Below are 10,037 nucleotides of genomic sequence, written 5' to 3'. Positions count from 1 at the left end.
CGATCCATCCCGTCAAATAATCCAGATGCTTTGCAGACGCACTGAGCCCTCAGCTGTGAATTTCTGACTTTAAGCAGAAAAAAAAATCCCGGCATCGTGACACACACTCACCGCCTGCTTCCACCAATTCCTCACACCAAGTTCCATTTAACATATTTGGTTGTTTTTTTCTCTTCCTCAGAATTTATTTAAAAAAAAAAACTATTTAAATTGTCAACATGAATGTATTTGAAAATCTAATTTTTACAGCAAATAAAAAAAACATTATCTTATCCTAAAATTTGAACAGTTAGTGTTTATTATAAATGTGTACTTGAAATATCAACACTAAGTTTTTTTAAGAGAGTTAATTTGACACAAAAATCCGCACATGCATACAGTTTTCAGATCTTTATTTTTTTTCAGAAACACGATATAAACACCAAGAATATTAGAGAAAGACGTCCAAATTTCTTCCCAAACACAGAGTGTGAGGCCAGAAACCCGGAGCTCTCAGCAAACTGTGACAACTGTGTTTGATCCGCCGTGGGTTTGTATTGTGTGCACATTTTATTCCCCTCGCCCAAAATTTTGGAGTGCACTCCTGATCGCTCGGTCCGTGGCAGGATGCTCCGGATGATCTGAGCTCAAATTTGCCTTTAGTGCGCTGCCATCTCAGGCCATCTGTAAAAAGATCAAATAAAAACAAAAACAAGAAACAGAGAAATAATAACGCAATAATGAATGCACGTTATTAAATATTTCTAAGACGGATTTAAATTATTTAGTTGCACGTTTTTGTTGTTTTTCAAATCAATTATGTGCTTATTTTTTTTCTTAGACAGCAGAGTGCCACAGCGAGAAGACAATATATTGATATACTGGATAAAATGTCAGCAAAATGGAAATAAAATGTACAGCTAGGAGCGAGAAATTCACATGAATTAAAAAAAAAAGAAATTAAGGCCGATCACAGTTTGGCACTGAAATCATAAAAAAAACAAGAGTGTTCAAAATTTAAGATTTCTCCTTAGTAGAAGTCTGATCATCACCAAGCTTGAGCCAGCTGGTTGCACACCTGTAGGCCCGTCTAACTTATGCTGTCTGGTTCATTCAGAAAACAAAGTGTTTCATTCAGTGTTTTTATGCAGATTTAACTTCAACTGCTCCTGCTTAGTCTTCAGCCATTCCTAGATTGGAGCTCTGCTCTCGAGTTCTCTGCTAACCAGTGAAGGTCCCATAACCTGACACGGCTCTTTAGATGACCGTTGTTTGGAAGACGTAACATTAAAACGTACCAAAAGCGGTTTAAACTTACAGAGAAAGTGCAGCCAGTGTGACCGACGCATAAGTCGTCAAGAGGACTGCAGTCCTACACAGAGTGTGGCGAAGCTCAGCAGGAAGGAAGGCCGTCTCTGTCTGATGTCCGCTCCACCCAGTGCCGATGGCCAGAGGCAGGAGGAGGCATTAACCTGACCAGCATCCCTCCTCAGCAATGATGCGCTCTCCATGCATGACCCCCTGCCTGCACAGGACGGCTCCTTCAGCTGCAGGCTGCAAAGAGGGGCGTTATCCCAGCCTCTAGCGTCCCAAACTGAGCGCACAGCAGGTCAAACCTTCTGTCACGACTTTTTATTGACAAACTTGCTTCCCTGACGACATCTAGTGAAACCAGCTGCTTTTCATTCCACACGTCCATGCTTTTAATGCATTGCTGCTTCTACTGACTGAAATAGTTTGTCTCTCTGTAGTTTGGCTTGTGTGTGCATTCATTTTTTTTTTTACACATTTTGCTTTTTTTTTTTTTTTTACATCTGACAACATTTTTACACCAGGTTTTTATCGTAAATGTGTGTAGTGTTTTGTTCACCTCTCCCATTGTTGCTCTACTTTGCAGTTCCAATTATTTTTTTGCATCTTTATGGCCGTTTTTGTTCAGAATTGGGTTTACTGGTTTCCCACTTTGCTGCTGCATCATCTCAGTTTTCCCTGCTGATTCACAAATCAAAGGTCATTCTGTTCTGTATTTGATGCAGCCAAGCTGTAAGAAGAAATTTACAAAGTTAAAGTTAATTGAGGAGTAACCAAGAAGACGATTAAAAATCATTATTCCATGCAAACATTAAAACTGCCCTTATTATACATGCAGACATAAAGTATGATTAAAGAACACCTAGAATAACTCAGTGTTAGTACATTCAAAGCCTTCAAGGTTTAAAGCTTTAAAGGCTAACAAGCAGCACACCAGTTTAAACATTTTTGTTTTATTCTGAAAGTGCACACCCACAGTTATGGCCCCACTTCTGGGTTGTCTTTCTGAACAGAGCATCGAGGAGGAACCGGCCCGTTAAGTTAGCTGACATCATCCCAGGCTGGTATTTCTCACCTCTGCAGCTCACTCCCTTCACAGTGCAGCAACTCTGTGCAGCTGATATTAGTATTGTTCTTAATATTTACAGGAATCTTTATCAAAGCTGGCAAGTTTGCTGTCAACCAAAATTAAAGGTAAAAGGGGCAAAATCCAATGCAAAGTCCCAAAATTTCTAGCAGATCTTTTTAATTAAAAAAAGTAGCAAGAATAACTTATTTTAAAAACTTCTTAACAATTCTTGTGTCTTCTGTTGAACAAAGTGGATTTGTGAATATCATTTAAATTGCTTTTTCCTTCCTTGAAAAGGTGAGAATTTGTGGGATTTGCATTCAGTTTGCATTAATTAGAAGTTAATTATTGAATTTCTGCTGTTGTTGCTGTTTAAAGTCATTTTAAATTTAGCAAAGCACGCTGATGGGGGTCACTGGGTCATATTAGGATTTACTACCTATATGCACCAAAGACGATTTGTTGCATTTAAATCTCATCAAATGCTAAGAACTTTTATTTTTTATTTTGTTTAGCTTTTTAGGACGTGTTGTTAACATTCCTGTATGTTATATGTGAATTCTGAGCCGGTGTCTCATCAACATTTCATTCTGGTTACATAATTACAACAAAGATGCTTGATTATTCTTAATTATTGGTATAACCAAAAAAAGAAGCTTGCGTTTGGGTCTCCGTGAAAATAAATCGAATTAAATCTGAAGCAAAACGGAAGACGCTAAAGTTTAACCGTGCTGAACTCCGCAGCAGAGCACCTTTCGGGATTTCGCTCTCACCTGTTCCAGCAGCTCGCCTCTCCATCCACATCTGAGCCGCTCGGTCTGCGCGCATTATACACTGGCGCCCCCTAAATGAACCCGGGCACAGTGCAGCCAGTCATCAGTCAGTCAGTCAGTCAGTCAGTCAGTCAGTCAGTCAGTCAGTCAGTCAGCGGCGGAGGCAGGGAGCCGCTGTGGGTCAAACAGCCGGGATGTCCAGCACGTCTGACCGGCGCGCAGCGACGGCTGAGGCGGCGGGAGACGCACGGCGGCCTGAGTCCGAGTCTGGAAGTCAGACAGGAAGCTGGCTTAATGAGCAAATTTAAAACGATCTGATGTGCTTGACTAAAGAAGAGAAGGACGCACGTTGTATTTACAGGTTGATAAATTAAGTTTAATAAATTATACTAAAAATGCATTAATCCTGCTGCTACTAATAATACTACTAATACTAATAATGCATTCTTAAATCAAATCGCTCTTTAATTCCTTCCCAACATCCCGCTGCTTAAATGTCACTTTATCCCAATACGACCACCAACTATTGTGATTAGAATTACAATAATAATGAAAGGGGGCGGGTGTGTGAGAGACGGCGGGGGTCTTTATCCCACCGCACGTCCACAAATCGCATCAAATGACAGTCGGCCAGTGAAGAGTTAAAGGGAGGAGACGGAGAGTGACACGCCTCATTGGGTAGATTATGTGCCGCAAACAAAAAGTGTGTGTCTGTGCGCCAGTCAGCCAGAGAGCACCGGGCCCCATCTGCGCGCCTCACTCCGTCTCACTCTCTGTCCGCCGTTATCCGTCCAGCTCGGTGCGCCCTGCCAGGGAGAGCCGGGGAGGATCTGCAGCCCTGCAGCAGCAGCATCACTGTCACTGTCAGCGCTCCGGGGAGGAGGGGACATGTTCTGATAGGAGCAGCCCGGGAGCGCAGCGTCACCTCCATCCCTGGCATCCGCGCCCTCCTGCTAGTTTTCGGATTTCCAGAACATCTTTTTACCCTCGCTTTGGTTTCTCGTACGGGGCTGGAGACCGCGCTCTCCTCTCGCTTGTGGAATATTGCTCCTCTCCGTCGAGGAAAAGGTAGGTTGCTGCTTTGGTTGGGCCCGTGTTTATGGTGCTGGAACCCGCAGATGTTTCAGCTGCAGCGCTGATTTAGGGCAGCTTTGTGCCTGGCGCCGCGTTAGCAGATGGGTTAGAGGGAAATAAAAGCCCCCGCTCCACCGCAGCGGCTTTGAATGGGAGGGCGGCTGCTTTCCATTTTATGGAAGTGCAACATTTATTTCTCTTTTTTTTATCTTATAGAATATGTTATCCAACGGGGCGCGCGTAAAAAATAACCAAATATTTTGATTTCGCTATTATGCTCTCTGGGTGTGGAATTTATATAAAACGTTCATTTATAAAACAGTTTTAGTCTGTATTGGAGCGTAATTAAGGCTCACATTTGAGAGCCGCTATAACTGGCTGCAACAATGTTGTAGATTAAAACGCTTCAAATCCGTTTTTGAAGAGAAAAAAAAATAGAATTTTACCTGATTAAGCTAAATTTTATTTTTAATATAAAAAAAGAAAAATCAGATCAACTAACAAATGAACCAATTTCTCTGCGTAACGAGTTTTAGAATATTAATATCAAATATATTTTCCACTGATTGGCGGAGGCAAAAAGTCCAAACTGATTTCTACTTTTTGCACCAGAGTCTTGCTTTATTTTGGATGAGCAGCTTCGCTTTTTGCGATTTAGGAAAATATTACAATTTATCGCCGAGGAACAATTGAGTGACGCCTGTGTGAAATTCATTATTTTTATTTTATCTAATTTAACGTAATTTTTTTAAACCTTCCAATCTTTTAACAGGATAGTGTCATATGTTGCCCACAGAAATCCTTAAATTAGTCAAACATCACCTCTCCTTCCGGTTGTTTTTCATGGTCTTTTTTGGATGGTTTGAAAGCGCTGCGTCTGTGCCAAACAGCAGCGCATCAGGTGCGGCTTTCCGTGCGCATTTTGAGCCGGAAAAATGAGAGAGGAGAGGAGGGAGGGGACGAGGAGCCACATGCAGCCGCCCTAAACGCACACATTGTGAGGTTAGAAAGGGAGAAAAGAAATAATTAACTGGTCGTGCTGCTTTAATTACAGTCTCAGAGGGGAAAGTGCTGGATTATGGTAATGAGGCGACATACGCTGCCGCTTGTAGGAAGGAGAGAAAGGCTGGCTGACATGAAACCGCTGACTTTGACGGCCCACTTGAAACCCATTGGACATGCCCACGCCAGTGGACCTCAGCAGCTCCCACTCAGCGAGAAATCTGTTATTTCTGCTTTGGATCGAGAATAAAGATGCTTTTTTTTTTTTTTACAATTATAAACTACGATTTTTTTCCCATCTATTTTTCCATCCCATTTATTTTCTAAAAGTCAATTATGGAAATGTAGAGAGAGTACAAAAATAGTTTTTGGTAAACCGAGGCGAACCAAGTCGGGAGGATTTTTTATTTTTATTTATTTATTTTGCAATATTGCAAATTTCGTTTTTAGGACGCACTGGGAACCAAACGGGATGCAGTGAGCTGGAAAAGACTAACGCAAATATTATTACTGGCTTTTTTTTTTTTTTTTTTTTTTTTTTTAAAAACGCTCGTTTACATATAAATACAGTAAAGAGTAAATATAATTTAAAACAAATAAACTAAGAAGTTATAATTGTTGCAGCATTTGTATGAATAATTAACAAAAATAATTATTTTATTAGAACAAATAATTTTTAAAACACTTAACATTGCAGTAATAAAATTCCTCATATAATCATTATAATAATCATTTTTAATTGTTTATTTTATGAATAAATAACTGAAATTGTATAAACTCGGCATAATTATGCCGATGCAATTCTGGGCTAAATGGGGGATTGAATAAATTAAAGAAAATGTTGGGGGGGGGGGGGGGACGACGCGTCGCCTGTCCTTTCTTTAGCATCAGCAGATATTTATTTCCAGGCATCAGGGACAGAGGAGCAGAAATCCACCAAACCAGTTTATCCCACATTTAGAGCATGATTTTCCCGCAGACGGACTGAGAGCCGGAGCTCCAGCCGCGTTGCGCCGGCGTCTCCTGCGCCTGTGTCGGCTTCTCTCTGTGCGTAAACGCCGCGTTGCTCTTCTGCGTGTCCCCGCAGTGTGACATGGAGGAGTCCAGCTCGCAGAAGTTGGCGTGGGACGGGGACGCCAAGGCGGTGCAGCAGTGTCTGACGGACATTTTCACCAGCGTCTACACGACGTGCGACATCCCGGAGAACGCCATCTTCGGGCCGTGCGTCCTGAGCCACACGTCGCTGTACGACAGCATCGCCTTCATCGCGCTGAAATCCAACGACAAACGCACAGCACCTTACATCTTCCGGGTGGGTACAGCTGTTACGGCCAGTTCTTTCAGTGCTCAGCTGCAGGGACATCCTGAACCCAGCTTGCATTTCATTTCCACCAGCTTGAGTCTAAAAAGGCCTGAAGCTTCCCAGTCATTCAGTTTCTCGCTTGTTATACAGACTTTAATGTTTAATGTTTAACGTTCTGCTGTGCAGGTGGACACCTCCGCGGCTAACAGCACCTCGGAGGGCCTCATGTGGCTGCGACTGGTCCAGTCTGCCCGGTGACAAAGAGAGCAGAACCTGGAGGCCTACGTGAAGAACGGCCAGCTCTTCTACCGCTCGCTTCGCCGCATCGAGAAGGACGAGGAGCTCCCTGGTCTGGTACGGGCAAGGACCTCATCGACCTGCTGCTGCTCAGCTCCAGCCGGGCGCCGACCAAGAGCAAAGGTGAGCCGGCGGAAGTCGTATCCCGGTCTGGACGGCAGACCTGGACCGTCTGAACAAGAGGCGGCCCATTCCCTGGTGTGGCTGTCTGTTTTCGATGTGACCCCTGTTCCAACAGCAGCCGGCTCAAATGTTTGGATACTTAGACTGCTAATGACCCCGGCATTGAATTTCATGGGGGTGTTAGAGCAAGGGAGCATCTAAAACAGACCGGATAACAGAACGACCTACATGATCTAGATGAGAATGTACCCAACACCCGTGCTGAGGTTTCAATAATTTCTCTCTCTCCTCCTTCTCAGGTTCGTCCCACCATTCCTGTCCAGACTTGCAGTCAGGCGGTTTCCAGTTTGAGTTTCCCCTTCTTGCCCACCTCCGCTTCCGTTGCACCAGAGTCTGCAGAGTCATCACCGAAGCCGACAAGGAGTCCCGGCAAGGAGGAGCCCCGGCACGGACGCGGGCGAAACACCACCCCGAGCAGGAGCAAGCCCCAAAGGCTCGGCCGCCGCTCGGAAGGCTTCGGCGGTCCAGCACGACGGCAACAAGCCCTCCACTGACGTTCACAACCTGGCCCGGGACCTGGAGAAGAACCGGAGCAGCTCGCCGAGCGACAAGGAGGCCGAGATCTGCAGCGAGAGCTCGGGGAAGAGGAAGTTCTCAGACATGGAGGACAGGGAGTCCCGAGCACCGGGCCTTCCGGCTTCCAAGTCTAAGGAAGAGCTGGCCAGTTCTGCGCAGAATTACAGAGGAGTGTACGGCCTGGAGGAGAACCACAGGTCCTTCTCCCCGCCCGGATCCACGGAGCACGGAGAGGTGAAGCGCAGCGCTTTCACCGAGGTCAAGAAGTCCCCCCAGAACCTCAAGCACCACAGCGGCAACAAGAACCTCCAGAACTCTGAGAACAAAGACGGCGGTCGCCCGAGCAGCAACCCTGTGGAGAAGCACCTGAGCATCCGGCAGGTGCTCTCCGAGACCCAGCCGCCTCAGACCTCGCCCATGGGCAGCGCCTTCACCTCGGTCGGCCAGCAGGGCGGCGGCAGCGGCGCCGAGAGGAAGAGTGCCTTCAGCCAACCGGCTCGCTCCTTCTCGCAGATCTCCCCTCTGGTGATGCCCCCCAAGCTGCTGGACTGCCACCCAGCGGTGGGCGACACCATCTCCTCCAACAGACTCTATCAGGCCGACCACCTCGCCGCCAAGCTGCAGGGCGCGGAGCTGGGCGCCAACTGCCCCGTGCCCGGCGCCATTGGCAAGCAGAACCCGTTCGTGTACACCACCGCCTTCTGGCCCAAGAGCTCCGGACCCATCCAGCTCCAGATGCCCTCGGCGCTCACGCTGCTGCCCCCCGTCCTTCACCTCCCTCTGCCTGCCGGCCCAGAACTGGTGCGCCAAGTGCAACGCCTCCTTCCGCATGACCTCAGACTTGGTTTACCACATGCGGTCCCACCACAAAAAAGAATACTCCATGGAGCCTCTGGTCAAGCGGCGGCGCGAGGAGAAACTCAAGTGCCCCATATGCAACGAGTCCTTCCGGGAGCGGCATCACCTGTCCCGTCACATGACCTCCCACAACTGACTCTTTAAGATTATCGGAGGGACTTCTGCGTAACGAGGAACCGAGGACCTGCCTGGATTTACGTCCTCCGACTGGAAGTAGGCCACTAAAACCACAAAACCACCCCTTGCACTTATTTTCACCTTGGACACGTTGTTGAAATTCCTTTCGGGTGTGCTGACTGTTCCTCCCCCTGTACAAAACCACATGTTTTTCGACTGTGAGCAAATGCATTTTGACTTAAAAAAACAACAAAACAAACTAATCTATTTATGAAGCACTTGAATCTTTGAGAATAAGGGAAGATTTAAATATGTGTAAATGTACAGTAAGTTGTATTTTATATCATGCAAATTCAAATATAGAGATGAATTACAATTGTAGTCACTCGTCCCGGTTTACACCACAGCAGTTGTTTTCTTTTTCATGTCTGCGATGTTTAAGGACACAAATTGGGGATTTTATGTGAGACTATATTTCAGAGTGCATGTATATTAAATGATAATGATTTAAGATGCAGTCTATTCATCACAGTGTAAATATTTGTTTTATTTGAAAAACAAAGTGTAATATTTTGTGTCAGTGGGGAATAGTTTCAGTGTTTCCTCCTTTTTGCGGAAATTTACTACTTTGACAGTTTATCTAATCATGTTGAATGCATTGACAATAAAATAGCTTTATTTTCACCTGTGGGACTTCTGGGATTTTGTTTATATCAATTTTAACACACACATATGTTTCCAATGAAGTAGCACTGCTTCTTTTACCTTTATAAAATTACACTTTAGCAAATAAAATGTGCCCACAGATACCTAAATATGCATATTTTAGTTTTTTTTTTTTAAGTGTAGCTCAAAACACAATAGCCAGATTATAAATATAAATGTGTACATAAGCTCCATTATTATTATTATATTATTATTATTATTATTATTATTATATTATTATTATTATTATTATTATTATTATTGTATAGACATATTGTTTAATGTAAAATATAAATTAGAATCGTTTTAGTATTAAATACAATTTTTATAATATATTGAAACCTATTTGTATAAATCTATTATAAACCAATTACTGGTTTAGAATTAAGATTAAATATTCCTTAATCCTACAATGTTATTTTCCCTTTTTTTATTCGGCACGCGTAATGGCGGCCACCGGGGTTCTGTTGGGAGAAAATCCAAAACCTAAAGCGCAGGAATGACCCCAGCAGCCCTGGGGCCATCATGCAACCAAACATCTCCGGACATTTTTCTCTTTAAACAGGACTTCTGGACGCACACGTGTTCAGGCAGGCAGGGATTTAAGCAATTAAATCAGAATTTTCCCCTTATTAAAAAACAAAAAAATGACACTTACATATTGACAAATGACACCCTAGTCGTGTTAAAATACCAAAACACTGCGATCTCTTGCGTACAGTGAGTTGTGTTCGTTATCTTCATAGCATAAAAAATAAATTATTTTATTCAATCCATAATGACCAGACTGCGAGTGACAAGAGGCTTATAATTAACGAAATAAGGAGAAAGAATCGGAGCCGATTGGTCA

At 44.1% G+C, this 10,037-nt stretch overlaps 1 long non-coding RNA gene and 1 pseudogene across 3 annotated transcripts; one reads left to right on the top strand and one right to left on the bottom strand.

Annotated features, from left to right (window-relative positions):
- Positions 1-403: 403 nt before the first annotated feature.
- LOC118561460 lies at positions 404-3,228 on the bottom strand. Of its 3 annotated transcripts, XR_004930061.1 has the most exons (4): positions 3,133-3,228; positions 1,850-2,020; positions 1,298-1,504; positions 404-663 (listed from the first exon to the last, which is right to left on the bottom strand). It is a non-coding gene; the product is annotated as an uncharacterized LOC118561460 (long non-coding RNA). The 3 variants fall into 3 exon arrangements; XR_004930062.1 differs by lacking the exon at positions 1,298-1,504; XR_004930060.1 differs by lacking the exons at positions 404-663; positions 1,298-1,504 and having other exon boundaries at positions 1,774-2,020.
- A 526-nt stretch (positions 3,229-3,754) lies between these two features.
- LOC118561459 lies at positions 3,755-8,501 on the top strand (annotated as a pseudogene).
- The last annotated feature ends 1,536 nt before the right edge of the window (positions 8,502-10,037 follow it).

Source organism: Fundulus heteroclitus, unplaced genomic scaffold (genome assembly GCF_011125445.2).
Source record: "Fundulus heteroclitus isolate FHET01 unplaced genomic scaffold, MU-UCD_Fhet_4.1 scaffold_635, whole genome shotgun sequence".
Lineage (NCBI taxonomy): Eukaryota > Metazoa > Chordata > Actinopteri > Cyprinodontiformes > Fundulidae > Fundulus > Fundulus heteroclitus.
Note: the sequence above shows the minus strand (reverse complement) of the source record. Positions and strands in the feature narration are given on the sequence as shown.